We start from the raw sequence: 13,778 nt of genomic DNA, 5'->3' as shown, positions 1-13,778 counted from the left end.
CGTGCCGAGGGACAGCACGGCTGTCCCAGCCTTTGCCAGGGGGAGGGAGAGCGGGCACAGGGGGTCAGTGCTGCGGGTGGGCTGCAGCCAGAGTCCCGCCTACGTGCCAGGCAGCAGGAGAACCACGAGGACACTCGAACTGCAGCGTTTCCACCTCCGGGGACCCTGGCAGGCGATGGGAATTTTTTTTTTTTTTTTTGAGCCGGGGATTCGCCTGGAATTCAGACGCCCACGTGGTCCAAAATAGCCTGGCTCCAACATCCGGAGCGCCCTGCAAAAGCCATCTGCCTGCGCAGGCAGGGCGGGCAGCCGCGGGGCTGGGGCACGTCGGCACACTCCCGTCCCTTCCCTTCCCACCCCTTACCTTTCCATCCCTTCCCATCCCTTCCCATCCTTTCTCATCCCTTCCCATCCCTTCCCTTCCCGAGGCTGCTGTGGGGGGCACGGAAGCCTTGCCCAAGCTGCACCGATGGATGGAGGGACAGGCAAGTGCTGTGGGGCATGGCCGGGCAGGGGACACTGGTCCTGGGTCACCTGGGTTAACACCAGGGTTTCCCCAGTGATTACCTAGAGATTCTTGGCTCAGCAGCCAGCTCTGGGAAGACACCAGGGACATGAAAACAGCCATTCTCAGACCAGAGAATGTTGCCCTTCAGTTGGGAGCTGAAATGCAGAGCAAGCCAGGCTCCACGGGGGAATTATTCCTGCTCCACCCATGTTCTCCCACATTTCATCCCCTGGCCAGCCCTGTGGTCATCTCAAAGCCATCCCCAGCCCCTGGTGGGACAGGATCCTTCAGCCCCAGCACCTGGGATGGGAGGACACCTGCCCAATGTGGTCCCTCCTCGTGTCACCACCAGGACAGCAGAGCCAGATGGGGCTTTCCAAACCTCTCCTGCCTGTCCACACAAACAAGGGTACAGAAAGGTCAGAGCAACCCTGATTTTAAAAGCAGACGTGCCAGTTACACGATTTCCACTGGAAATATCAAAGTTACTTATGGCAAGAGCTAGTTTGGGCATGCTTGAGTCAGGAGCCCTGGAGAAAGAGGGTGAAAACCCTGCTGGCCTCCTCCTGGCCACTGTGGAAGGCAGGTCATTGCCTCCTGCCCAGCACTCCACCCCCCTGCTCCCGCACCCAGGTGCTGCACACAGCCTCAGCAGGGATTTGGGATGCTGAGGATGATGGTGAGAGCCACCTGAGCATGTCTGTGTTTAATGGAGGCCATGGAGAAGCCTGGAAAGTGTAGCATAAAATCCAGTTTGCAGCTGTTTGTGGGCCAGCAGCCAGCAGTGTCTGTGGGCACAGGAGGAGGAGGGGATGCCCTGTCACCTCCCATGGTCATGAGGCCTCTGAGAACAGGCACATGGGGTCCCTCCCCTGTGAGATCCCACCTGGATGCATTTCCCTCAATTCCACATCCCCTCTTCCCATCAACACCGCTGCAGCTGAGCCTTGACCAGGACACTGTGGAGGTGAAACATGCTCACCTTGTCTTGCAGAAAGGACTTTGGCATTGGGACAGGCTGCCCAGGGAAGTGGTGGAGTTGCCATCCCTGGAAGTGTTAAAGGACATGTGGATGTGGCACCTGGGGACATGGTAAACACAGTGGTGTTGGTTAATGGCAGGACTTGGTGTCTTTAGAGGGCTTTTCCAGCCTGCATAATTCTGTGATTCTGGGGTTCTCAAAGGCAGCTTTCTCTGTTCAGGCTGGTCTCCTTTGCCCAGCTCCATCACCCTGAGAAAAAAATCACCCCCTGACTTTCACAGGCTGGAGCAGCACCCAGAACCCACCCCCTTCCCCTCTGCCCACAGCAGACATCAGCAGCAGCACTGATCTCTGGAAGGGGCTGACAGACCTGGCTCTGGGTGTGAGAAACTGTCCCCCCTTGGTCACCCAAACACCACCCACCATGTCAGCCCTGCACTGATCTGAAACCTCTCATGGATGGTGACGTGTCAAAAGGACCAGTTCTGTCCAGGCCTCTCTTCCTCCTGGTGGGAAGTTTTGGAGCTGAGCAACAACTGGATGTGTCTCACATCACATCTGTAACCACCTGAAACCTCCGAGATCTCTCTCCTCACTTTGTTTTCGAGGGACCTCTCAACACCAGAGTTCAGCTGCAAGGGCAGCCCCCAGGTCTTGGGTGAGCTGAGGTGTGCAAGGGTCCCCTCGAGGTCTTCTGGGACACGTCCTGTGCAGCCAGCTGAAGAGCAGGAGCTCAGGGCTGCACTCACCCACTGCTCCTGCCATCGCAGAAGCCGCCCCTTCCCCAGGAATCCCTCTGGGAGCTGGCTGGGCACAGGCCAGCAGCCCTTCCCCCTGCCCTATCCCACCCTCTTGCTCTCCTTGGCTGAAAGCTTCCCTGCACTCCCCACGCTCCGGGGGTACTTCCACAGCCCCCCAGGGATGTCTGGCATCGAAAGAACTGGTGTGTGGAGAAGAGTTAGGCCTGAAGCTCTGATGTGTAGCTCCATTTCTTCCGGGGCAAACACAACCGAAGAAATCACGGCAAAGAGCCAGCCTGGAGTTGGATGGGAACAGACCACCATCTCCTTACCTAGGAAGACCAACTGGACTTGTCAAGAGGAAAGAAATTCATCTACATCTCACACATATGGTCTCATCCTAATGGATATGTATGAGCATAAGGGAAGAAGAATAACCTTCTGGTTAGGCTAAGGGCTTGGCAGTTGAGATTTCGCGATGCTATTCTCAGCGCTGTCCACACCTTGCTCCGAAGCCTTAGAAAACTCTTTATCCATCCTCAGGCCTCACGTTTCCATCTGGAAAAGGGGCCCATACCTATTTTGTGCTCGTTGCAAGGGAGAGAGGAGGGATGCTGGGGATGCATCTCCCTCCTCAAGCGGCTCTTGTTTTGAGTTAAGGAGAGCAGGCAGGAGAGACGGGAAGAATGAAGAGCCACGAGGCATCTCTGGGAGAGCTCCAGCCCTGCTTAAGGCTGCCTGGAAAACTCAAACTTCAAAGTGGAAGGAGGGAAAATGGTGGTTTCTCAGCACTCTGGGGCAGCACAGCTCATCCCCTCGGATAACCCAGAGCAAACTGGAGCTATCAGAGCACGTTTTCATCGTCATGACCCAGCCCAGACCCTTCCTGGGCTCGATGTCTTCCAGGAGGGACACATGGATGTGCACTGCCCGAGCTGAGGGGACTGCCCAGGAGCCCCTGCCAGGCTGCCAGGCAGCCAGGAGTCGATGGCCTGTGGTGGGAAGATGTGTCAGCAAACCTGCTGGAGGAGGATGCTGCTCAGCACTGGGACTGGCAGTGGCCAGTGGCCTTGCCTGAGGGACTGCAGGGGATGAGGTGCTCCATGGTAGAAGGTGTCCTAGGAGCCTTGAGGTGCTCCAGGAGATGTGTCCTAGGTGACCCCAAGGGATGAGGTGCTCCAGGTGCCCTGAGATGCTCTACAGGACGAGGTGCTCCAAGTGCCCCAAAGTTCCCCAGAGGTTGAGATGCTTCAGGGGCTCACAGCCCCTGGCCAGGCTGGAACTGGGAGATGCCACCACCTTTCCAGAGGTGGACAAGGTGTCTCCCTACCAATTCCCCACTGCTGGAAATCTCAGAGTCCGGCTGTGCCCATGTTGGACAGAATCACCCACCTCCAGCCCAGCATGGGGGTCCCCCATTTCCCTTGTCCCAGCTCTCCCAGCCCTGGGATTGCCACAGATCCGTGGGTGAACCAAGGATGTCCCTGTTCGTCCTGCCTCCTCCAGCTCCCCTGACCCAGCACTGGCTTGGACCCTGTTCCCTGGATGGATGCCAGCACGGGTTCCCTCCTCCATCTCCTCCTCCTCCCTCAGGGCATTTCTGCAGGAGCCCCAGCCCTGCAAGGAGAACACAGAGCAGCCAGAGCAGCTGTAAATCCTTCCCTGCAGCCCAGGGCTCTGCCAAGCTCTCCCTTCCACCCAAATTTATGGAAAAGCAGGTCCCTGCCAGCGACGCACAGCACAATTGAGAGGTGGAACAGGCAGTGCTCGCCAGCTGCAGCAAGGGCTTCTGCAGCCTTCTTCTTCCTCTTCCTCAGGCTCTCACCCTCAGCAGCCTGGGGACAGGCACATCCCTGCACAGACAAAGCAGCCCCAGCATAGTTTGCCTCCTCCCCACCATCACATTCCCCACCCCGAGCCCCCTGGGGTCACCCCAAACCTCGGGAAGGAGCATGAGACCCTCTATGGGCAGGCACAGCCGAGCCCAAACACCCCCTTGGGCCACCCCTTCCCCCTTAGTGCTGCCAGGGGCACCAGCCCAGCCGTAGCTGGGAGAGGATGGAGGGTTCAGGGAAGCAGACAAGAGCCAGAAGCTGAGCATCACTGGAGATTTTTTCCTGGTAGCAAAGGTCAGCCACGTGCCGGCCCCTTCCTGCGCTGTCGCGGCAGAGGTAGCGCTGACAGTATTTGCATTTCCTGATGGCTGCGTGCTGAAATTTGCAGTTTTAATGGTGCATTAATGCTGGCTCCTGCATTTCATTACTTCTGAGAGTGAGAGAAGGCACAGAGTGAAAAGAGAAATTCCCCTCAATTCATCCAGGGCAGCCTGGCCACCGAGTGCTGGCTCCTGCCAGCCGCCCTTGAACACGGCTGTGAGCCGGGCCCAGCCAGGACACACAGACACAGAAACCACAGCAAAAAACATCTTTCCTTTGCTTATCCTTAACCATGGGATGCCCCTTCCCAGGTACAGAGGTGATCAGAACCCAGGTGGGCTGCCCAGGATCCCCCCACAAGTACAGGGATGCTTTGGAGAGGTGACTTTGTGGCCACTTTCCTGTTTCATGTCCTGTCTGCACGGGTCAGGGAATTCAATCTACTTTTTGTCCAAATCAGACTTGGCTGCTGCTTCTTTACTGCATCCTGGACACAAATTTCTGGGCTTGAGCTTAAGCACAAAGCACTTGGAAGCCTGGCCTGTAAGCACAGGGAAGAGGGGAGCCAGGATGTGCACAGGGGAGCCAGAGGGAGCACACACGGTGTGAGCACGAGTGCTGGGAGCGTCTGAAAGGAGGGATCAGACATGAGGGAACCTCTGAGATGCTCACCATGGGCGAAAGCAAAGCTTGCTGCTGGCCACACTCCATGCAATGGGCTTTTTGGGATGAGTTTTGGGGTGTCCAGCACACCAATGACCAGCACCCTCTGTGTCCCTCTTGTTCAGTTCTGATTCAGGGCCACTCACAACAAGAAAGACATTGAGGGGCTGGAGCCTATCCAGAGAAGGAAACTGAGCTGGGGAAAGGTCTTGAGCACAAGATGAGGAGCAGCTGAAGGAACTGGGAGGTTCAGCCCAGAGAAAAGGAGGCTGAGGGGGACCTTCTCCCTGTCCACAAGTCCCTGACAGGAGGGTGCAGCTAGATGGGGGTCAGGCTCTGCTCCTGGGACAAGAGGAAATGGCCTCAAGTTGTGTTGGGGGCACTTTAGATTGGGTATTAAGAAAAAATTCTTCACAGAAGGAGTGGTCAGGCAAGGGAACAGGCTGCCTAGGGAAGTGGTGGAATCACTGTCCCTGGAAATGTTCAAAAGCCATGTGGATGTGGCACTTGGGGACACAGGTTAGTGGTGGCCTTAATGGTTGGACTCAGTGATCTCAGAGGGCTTTTCCAGCCTCAGTGATTCCATGATTCCCTGTGTCCATGCCTGACCCAAGGGCACATGGATGAAGTCAAATACCCCAGGGCACATGGAACAAAATCATGGCATCTCCTGTGGCCTTCAGACCTGCAAACCTGTGTGTCACCATCGGCAGGGTGAGGTGCTTCTCCATCCTCTCCCGTCTTTGAGACCTGCAGAGGTCCCACCCATCAGAACGGGGGGTTAGGCTGACTGAACGTGCCTCCCCAAACCCCAAACCCTTCCACAGGCTCTCCAGACCCTCCATAACCCAACGTGAGAGTGACCCCATCAACTCTGTCCCACAAGCCAGCAAAGACTTTCACCATCCCCATGGCTTTGGGGGTGGATCGATGGGGGATCCCTTCCTGCATCCATCTGCACCACTGGGTGACTTTCCTGATGTCCAGCCTGGGATCCCTGCTTGCTTTCCCAAACCTGGTTTCCATCTGCTCGGCCATCCGGCAGCTGGGTTTCGGCAGCGCCCCGCTGCCCAGGCGGGCCTGCCCTGCCTTTCCTGGCCATAAAACCAACAGGGCAGTGGAAATATTTCGGAAACACCTTTTACAGTTCTCTCAGTGAGGCTGCAGTTAACCCCTAAAGGCGCTGGCTGCCATCAGGAAAAACAATTTCATTCCAGCCAAATTATTTCACAGGAAAAGGCTGATTTTGGTGCCATTTTTACTGCTGATGACTTCAGCATCGTCCCTTCGGACTCTGCCACCTTTTCCTGTTCTCATGTTCCGCAGTGACCTGGAGCTCTGGAATTCTCCAGATCAGACGTTTTCCCTGGCTCCACACTCAGCAGATCCAGTTCCTCGGGGTGTCTCTGCTGAACTGCCCTGCTTTGTGGGGCTGTGGTGCTGCTCCATCGCAGCTCCAGCTGGGGATGGCTGCTGAAACCCAGCCCCTGCAGCCGCCCTCTGGCTGTTTTCAAAGGCACCTACAGAGCATTAGATCACAGAGACTGAAATAGCAGATTCCGGTCCAAATCGGGGTGATGAGCACATTTTGTCCAGCCTCTGCCCAGGTCCCAAGCGTCCAAGCTTCTGCAGGCCCAGAGCCCTGTCACTGCTCGAGCGGGATCACCCTGTGGGTGCCAGTGCCACACGGCCACGGGGCACTTATGGAACCTCTCGCTTTCAAGAGCACTTGGACCCCAATTCAGACCCACCTGAAAAGTCCAGGCAAGGATGAGACCCTCCACAGCCTGCTGGGGACCTCCACTGGTGTCCAGTGGGGCAGGAGGACACAACCCTCCAAAAGGGGCTTTGGGGTTCAGACAACCCCGGGAGCCTTTTCCTCTGCACAAACCACACAGATGATATCTGAGAGGAGTGAAGTTGATAAGCTCAGCTCATCAGAGCTCCTCGTGCTGACCTGCAGCCTGTCCCAGCCCCCTCGGCCGCTCCTGGAGACGGCAGCGCCAGGACGTGACATTCCCTCTGTTTTATCTTCACACATGGGCAGTTCTCAGCAAGCAGCAAAGGCCAAACTCTTTCACCACCTGGCACAGAAGCTGGGGCAAGGAGAAAGCCAGGCTGAGAGCACAGGTGTCCCACAAGCATCCAGGAGAAGTCACACCTGGTCCCAGGAACCAGCGTGAGCCCAGCAGCAAGGTCCCAGGAGGGGACAATCATTGAGCAGAGGTGAAAGCCAGGCTCCTTCAAGCAATGCCTTGGCTGTGAGTTGATTTATGGCTCCCAGGACATCCAGGTCCTCATCCCAGGAGCGCTGTTTGGTGCTGCTTTGGCCACTGCACACCCCTGGGCCGGTCTGGGGAGGGGCACAGAGACTGGCAGATGCTCCACAGAGATCTCACTGGAGACACTCATGGATCATCCCAAATATCCATCTCCAGCCTGGTCCTGAGGAGGACATCATTGAACTACAGAATGCTTTGGGTAGGAAGAGACTTTAAAAGTCATCCAGTTCCACAGGCAAGGAACCTCCTGCTAGAACAAGTCTGTGTTGGTTCTGCTCCCATCCAGCCTGGCCTTGGACACTTCCAGGATGGGGCAGCCACAGCTCCTCTGGGCAACCTGCTCCAGGGCCTCCCGGAATTTCTGCCTAATATTCATTCTAAAGCTCTCACCTTTTAGTTTAAAACTGTTCCACCTTGTCCTTTCATCACCTCTGCCCCTGCTCCCCCCAGCCTGGACCATCTCCCCAGGCTCCAGTTGATGCCCTGGGATCCTTTCCACTAATGGCTCCCTCCTTCCTGAGGGCTCAGCATCCTCAACGGGTGCTTCAGAGGCAATCAAAAATTGCTATTTTTTGCCTCTGGGAGAATTCAGCAGCAATTCAGAGAAGAGCCTGGGATTTGGGCCATCTGCATCCTGTCACACATGGCTTGACTGAGTCCCTAAATCATCCCGTGCCTCAGTTTCCCACCTTTATATAGCAGAGAGGCCATTCCTTGGGTTGTCCCACTCTGTATCCTCCCTCTGGAAACGCTCTGGGTCAGAGGCTGCCTCTTGCTGTGGGGACTGGCTGCATCCTGGCTGCAGAAATGGAATCTTTGTGTATCCCGCTGCAGCTGAGGGATCTGTCTGCACTTGGGATGCTCCTACCCTCACGCAGAGTGAGGGCTGGGCTCCCCTCCTGCAATTTCTTGGCACAGAAGTTTGCTTTCCCCTTTTAAAAGTGCAGACTGTGGGTTTCCAGTAGCTGAGGGCTTGCCTGAATACCCTGATTTCAGAAGGAGCTCAGTGAGGACAGAAGCGGAGCAAGTGCCCTCTGGAGCTCAGGGGGAAGGAGGAGAGAAGGCACCACAAGCCAGGCTGGGGTGCACAGGAGGCAGGAGTCTGGAGGGACTGGTGGCCTTTAGAAGGGTGGGGTTATCCTCCAGCATCCCAGACAGCCCTGGAACCAGGAGGGCTTTGCAGGTGCTGAGTCACTCCAGCCCTTAAAAACCCAACAGTGCCCATATGAATGGCAGGGCCAGAGGATGTGAGGAGCCCATTTCCCTCCCTTTCCTCTCCAGCCTCACTGGAAATCTTCTCCACTTCCTTCTTGGCCCCTTCCAGAGCCCACATGGGGTGCAGGGTCTCCACGAGCAGGTGATGGGGGTGCAGGGTTCATGGGCTGAGGCTGCCACTGCTCAGCTTCCCGAGGGACACCAGACAGGCAGTGCCCCCGAAAGCAGCTCCATCCCTTGCCCTGCACCTGTACAAGGAGAGGGGAGATGCTGGGCTCAGGATGGCAGCAGGCAGCCCACATCCAGGGAAGGATGCCCAAATGAACAGTGTGCAGTTTGCACTCCATGCCCAGGCTCACTGCTGGCTCCACACTCAGGAGCCCTGGTCCCACTGAACCTCGTTTCACGTCCCCCCAAATTCCCCCCCTCCCCACTTTGGAAGGGGCAAAGGTCTCAGGTGCAGCTGAGGCACAGGAAGGTTTGGGGTGCCCTGATGGGATGTGTCAGGGAGGATGGAAAACCACCTGCCTTCCCTGAAACAGGGAGCAAAGCGGGGAACCCTAAATTTGGTGAGTTCCAGAAGTCACTTCCCATCACTGGTGGTCGCTCTGAGGCCTGGAGCCCCACGGGGAGGGATCAGCAGGCTCCCATGGAAGGGGCCAGCCTGCAGCTGGGCCATCCTTTCCCAGGGCACGGGTGGCCTGTCCCCACCATGGGGACACCCCAGCTGTGTGGGGGCAGGCAGAGGCAGAGCGCCCTGTCCCCTGTGGAACAGGGATGGAGGAACCGGCAGAGTTGCCATGGAGATTTTCTCCCTAGCAGATGCTCTGGGCAGGTGCAAGAAGAGCTCTGCCCCCCTCGCTGTGCGGCACAATGCCAGCCGGATCCTGCAGAAACAGGAAGCCTCTGCAACCGCCCGCTGCCAGCCCAACGGCCACCACCACCACCATCGCCACCACGGCCACCACCGCCACCAGTGTCCCTGTGGGGAAACTGAGTCACCTCCCGCAGGCTCCCTGCGCTCCTGGCTCCCGCTCCCCCAGCCCCAGCGGGTGTGACAATGGCATGTCTGGGGTGTTCCTGCCCCTCTTGGGAGCCTCTGGTCCCTCTCACTGGAGCCTCCTCACTGAGCAGGGTGGTGACACACAGCATTACCCAAAATACCTCCCAGAGGACCCCCACACTGCCAGGGCACTGGCACGGTCCCCATGGACAGTTGGCACATACCAGCCTCCCCAGGCTGTCCCAGGACTGGAGGGGCACTGCTGGACCCAGTGGCACGGGGCATCCATGAGGTGAGCGATGCCATCCCAGGGTTGTGCTGCTGGGGACAGACATTCCATAGCTCTGAACCCATCCTGGAGCACCCAGCCTTTCCTGCTTCTCCCAAGACTTCTCCTTCCCCTTGTCCTGCCAACTGCTCCTAGAATCATGGAATGTCCAGAGTTGAAAGGAACCCCCAAGGATCATCAAGTCCAGCCCCTGGCCCTGTACTGGACACTGCAGCAATCCCAGCACATTCCTGAGAGCGTTATCTCACTGCTCTTTAAAACCACCCTCTGAAGTTCCCAATTCCACAGTATTAGACACCTAAAAATCCCCTTTCCCTGGGTTTTCCCCAAATGCCTCAAAAACCACATCATCAGCACTGTTAACACCCTGCCAGAGCGTGGCTTCTCCAGCAGGTCCCTCCTTCGGAGCAGATTTCAGCCGGGCTCTGGCCAGCCCTGTTTCCCACTGGGTGCGTTTGGAAGGCAGCAGTGGGAGTGTTCCGGCAGCGACACCCACACAATCAAAAGCTGCTCTATCCAGCCGGGCCCAGCGTTTCTGTGGTAAGCAGAGCCGCTGGGCTGTGTACCTAGCACAGGGGCTGCGTTTCAAAACACGCTGGGGTCACTCTCCCGCTTGTGCAGGGAGCCCAGGAGCGGATAATGGAGGCAGTGTTTGCGCACATTTCGGCGCTATCGCGGAAATAACACGAGCCGTCACTCCTCCTGCAGCTGCACGGCCACCACGGCACCCTCCCACGGGCACCTGGGGGGACCACAGGCCTGCCCATGCTGGGATAAAGCCAAAAGAAGCCCCCAGCTCCATGGGTCGGTCCTCTTCCCAAAAATCCAAAGGTATTGCGTGCAGTGGGATTCTGCTGGGGCTCCTGGCAGCCCAGGGCTGGCAGAGCTCTTGCTGCTGCACTTGGCTAACCGTGGCAGCGAGTGGCACTTGCACCCTTAGGGACACGGTCTCAGGGTGGCAGTGCTGGGTGGGTGTCCCCAAAGGGGCTGCGGTGTCCTGAAGGGACACGTGCCCCTTCCCATGGAGCCAATGTGAAGGGCAGCAGGGCTCCCTGGTGTCGTGCTGGGGGTGCTGGGGGATGCTGTGTGCTGGTGCAGGGCGGTGCTGTGGGGCAGCCCAGCCTGGCACGGTGCCCGCAGAGCAGCACCCGGTGCTCCCCATGGCACTGCCCAGTTTGGTGCTGGTGTGGTGCTGAGTGACACTGCTCCTGCTTCAGAGCCTCATTCAGTGCCTGGAGTGGCAATACCCAACTGGGTGCAGCCGCAGTGCTACCCAGAATGGTGCCCAGTATGGTTTTGTGCCTGCTAAAGGGTCTGGCTCAGTGTCATCATAGCTCTGCCCGATGCGGTGCCTGGTTTGGTGCCCAGGCCAGCACTGCCTGCTGCAGTTCCTGGTTCTTTGCCCACTTTGGTGCCTGGTCCAGTACCAAGTGCAGCAGTTCCCAGTCAGAGCCCACTATGGCACGGCCCAGCCTGGTGCCCAGCTCTTTGCCTGGTTTGGTACCCAGTTGTGTGCTCACTGCAGCAGTGCCTGGCACAGTGCCCAGTTCTTTGCCTGGCTCCATTTCCAGTAGTTTGCCAAGCCCAGCGCCCAGTCTGGTCCCAGCTTCAGTGCCTGGTTCTGTGCCTGCTTCTGAGCTTGGTTCCACATCTGCCGCAGTGTCTGCTTGTTTGCCCAGCCTGGTACCTGGTCCAGTGCCAGTTCAGCGCACGATTGTTTGCCTTGCCTGGTACCTGGTTCTTTGCCCCATTGCTTTCCCAGCCCATTGCTTGGTTGTTTGCCTGGTCTGCTTCCCAGTCCAGTGCCCAGCTGTTGCCTGGTCCGGTTGTCAGTCTGGTGCCCTGCTCAGTGCCTGGCTGTGTGCCCGCTGCGGTGCCCCGGGCAGTGCCCGCTGCGGTGCCCGGCTGTTTGTTTCTCCGGCTCGGTGCCCGCTCCGGTGCCCGGCCGGCCGCTCCCTCGGTCCGCCGCCCCCCGGCCGAGCGGCTCCGCGGCCGGCGCGGTCCAGGCCGGCTCTTCGGGGCAGCGCGGCGCGGGCGGCGCCAGGCGGGTGCGCGGTGCCACCGGCGGGTCCCCGGGCCGCCGCCGCCCGACATTGGCTGGAAACTGGAGCAGCGCGGCGGGGACGGTCGATGCCGATCGATCGCGGCGCGGGCGGCACCGCACGGCACCGGCAGCCCGGTGTCCCCGCTCCGCAGCCCCCCGGGGGATGCGCAGCCCCCCGAGCCCGGGAGCGGGCAGGGGGTGAAGGCAGGAGCCCGTCCCCGGGGTGTTCTGCCAGCAGCGGGAGGAGCCGCTTGGGGGGCCGCGGTGGGTGCGCGGGACTCCGGGAGTTTTGCCGGGTGATGCTGCCCGGTCCCCGTGTCCTTGGGAGCCCGTGGGACGGGGACAGCCCCGTACCCCAAGCCCAGGGCCGGCCCTCCGCCCTCCCCGGTCCTTCCTCGTGCTGAAGGGAGCAGCTGGGACACGTCTCTTGCGGTCTCTCCCCGCAAGTTCAGGAGCCGGATTTGTCTTTCCCACTGCTCCCGCTCCACGGCCAGCTCCGTCCGGCTGTCCCCAGCCCTGGGTACAAAGAGCTCCAGGAGCGGCGCTGGGACACGGGCTGTGCTGTGCCCCCGCACATCCGCACGCTTCCCGCATCCCCAGCAGCTCCCAGCATCCGCCGTTCCCGGAGCTGGCGAGGGCAGTGCTCCGGCTGCTGCTCCCGGGCTGCTGCACAGGGGACGGTGCCCAAAGTTTCCTTCCTAGCAGCAGGAAAACCTTTTTTTAATGTGGGGAAGCAGAGCGGCGGCCTCGCAGTGCTCATGCGTGGCGGGCAGCGCAGCTCGGCGCTCCCAGCCGCCCGCAGGGATGGATGGATGGATGGATGTGTCCCTGCCCTTTATCTTTCCCAGCCAGCGCAGGATTTTCAGGGCCAGGGACGCGGTGCTGGGTGTACACCGGAGGACACGGCGGCAGCATCTCATCTGCCTCGGGCTGGGGGATACGCCGGAATCCTGCGGTGCGGGATGACTGGCCCTCGACGCTGGAGCAGGGAGAGCTACTTTTTCCGAGAGTGCCTTTAATTAATGGCAGAAGGAGCTGACGGGGCGGCTCGGAAGCGCTCAAGAAGGGCTTTAGCCCTGGAGCTGGCAGTTCTGCACGGATACCCCCTGCCCAGAGCAGGCAGCCCCGGCCCATCTGAAGTCGCTGGGTGAGGGGCGGCACCAAAGTTTCGTCAGGTTTTGCTCTTGTTTGACAGTGATTTCAATAATAATGCTGGAGGATCCTGGGGCAGCAGGAACCCCGGGGGGCCCAGCATCCCCTGGGGAGGGGCGGGGTGAGCGGGACTCATTTAAATCCAGGAGATTGTGAAGAATTGGTAAGAAAACAAACAAACAAACAAAAAAACCCTGCTGAATAAAATGCGAAATCGTGCTTCTGGATTTGCTCTCCGCGGCTTTTTGCCCCCGTGGAATTAGAAGGCGTCTGGGGAGGAGGTCACGGCGCTGTGCATCAGGGCAGGCGTGGGCCCATCCTTCCCTAATTTATTTTTTCTTAAAGGAAAAGAAAAATTCCTTTATTTGGCAACTCCTGCATGAATCAAGTTAGCATTTCACAGCTATTTAACACCTGGTTACAGCTTCTGCGGCAGAAGCGATGATGCTCCCCGTTCCGCACCCGCTCCTCATGGCGGGATCTGCCCCTTCCCGCGGGCGGGGACCAGCCGGATTTATTTTTCCTGCGTTCCAGGCAGGGATTTAAGGCAGGAGGCGCTTTGCGTGACTCTGTCGGGGGGTTCTCCTGGCCCTGCCCGGCGGGGTGAACCCCCAGCTCTCCCCCCAGCTCTCCCCCAGCGCCGCCCCTCGCCCCGTCCAGCTGCCATTACGGTCGGATGGGAATCGACTCAAGTCCTTAAACCCCAAGAGTTAATCAAAGTGCTTTGAATATGTAAATGCTGAG

The sequence above is a fragment of the Pseudopodoces humilis genome, chromosome 17 (assembly GCF_049639895.1).
Source record: "Pseudopodoces humilis isolate 2021_Gansu_Grassland_sample_001 chromosome 17, ASM4963989v1, whole genome shotgun sequence".
Taxonomy (NCBI): domain Eukaryota; kingdom Metazoa; phylum Chordata; class Aves; order Passeriformes; family Paridae; genus Pseudopodoces; species Pseudopodoces humilis.
Note: the sequence above shows the minus strand (reverse complement) of the source record.